This window comes from Otolemur garnettii, unplaced genomic scaffold (assembly GCF_000181295.1).
Source record: "Otolemur garnettii isolate 467f Iridium unplaced genomic scaffold, OtoGar3 scaffold00108, whole genome shotgun sequence".
NCBI lineage: Eukaryota > Metazoa > Chordata > Mammalia > Primates > Galagidae > Otolemur > Otolemur garnettii.
This window is the reverse complement of record NW_003852503.1, coordinates 1,382,126-1,383,759: the sequence shown is the minus strand read 5'-3', so window position 1 is coordinate 1,383,759 and position 1,634 is coordinate 1,382,126.

Genomic DNA, 1,634 nt, shown 5'->3' with positions numbered 1-1,634 from the left:
TTAAAAACTTATAAAACTTAAAAAAAACCCTTAAAAACCCCAGAAACATTTAGAGTATCTTAAACTAAACTTTAAACTGCTCTTCGAACTGAGATTATTTACATGTAAGTGTGTGTCTATGTATGTATTGTATTTTATTTTATTTTGGCCGGGGCTGGGTTTAAACTAAAGTGACTGGATTTTAACATTGGTAAAGCAGGCCACCGTTGTGGGGGGGGGTGGGGCCAAGGGGCAGGGCCTGACAACAATGCAAACTTTGATAAGCAGTTCTCGGTAATCACTTCTCAACAATTATTTGTTATTATTACAGTTTAACATTATTAACAAAAATAATATAAAACTCATATCCTGGCGAAATAGCCACATGGCAGCCAAAAACCGTATAATCCCTTCCTGTTCTGCCCATTCCCTAGCTTGTTGTGCTTTCTTTCCAAAAATCGGGACTTCTTAAAAATGCCATGGGACGTGGGACAAATTGTTAAAAATTGGGACTGTCCCACCAAAAGCGGGATGTCTGGTCACCTTAGTTTAAACCCACAATCTCTGGCATAGGGGACCGGTGCCTTACTTCTTTGAGCCACAGGCACTGCCCAAGAAGCTGACTTTTAATGTAAAGATGCATGTAGACTAGAAGTAAAGGGATGGAGAGAGATATCCTATGCTAAGATTAATCAAAAAGAAATCTGTAGTAGCTATGTTAATTTCATAGAGAGCAGACATCAGATCAATAGAAATTATTAGGAATAGAAAGAGGCATTACATAATAACAATATGGTCAGTTTTCTGAGAAGAATAACAATCTTTTATGCATATGTACCTGACAAGAAAATGTTGAAATGCCTGAGGCAAAAACTGATAGAACTACAATGAGAAATGGAGATTTCAATGTCCCAGTATCAGAGATTAATAGATCCTGGGTGGCGCCTGTGGCTCAAAGGAGTAGGGTGCTGGCCCCATATACTGGCGGTGGCAGGTTCAAACCCAGCCCCGGCCAAAAGAAAAAAAATTGAAATTAATAGATCCAACAGGCAGAATCTGTAAGGAGAGAGTTGAACGTAATAACATCATCAATCAATTGGAGGGAATTGATATTTACAGATTACTTCATCCAACAACAGTAAAATACACATTCTTTTCAAAGCTCACATGGAACATGTACCAAAATGGATCATGTCTAAGACACAGCATGGCATTTGTGCACTTTTACAAGTTTAAAAGTTGAGAAATTATACAATGTATGCCATGAGACCGTAGTGGAATGAAGCTAGCAATTCCTAACAGAAAGATAGCTAAAAAACTTCCCAGACAACTGGAGATTAAACAGCATACCTCTAAATAACACGCAGATCAAAGAAGAAATCTCAACTAAAATATATTTGGAAGTAAAGAAATATGAAAATATAACCTAAATTTTGTGAGATGAAGTGAAAGCTGTTCTTAAAAGGAAATTTACAGCACTTAATGTGTAATAATTGGCCATTAAACAACATGAAGTTTAGAGACCCTGACCCCAGTGCAGTCAAAAATATGTGTATAACTTTTGATTCCTCCAAAACTTAACTACTAAAAGCCTTACCTGTAATACAATCAATATAAATTTTATTATACATATTATTAATATATACTATATTCTT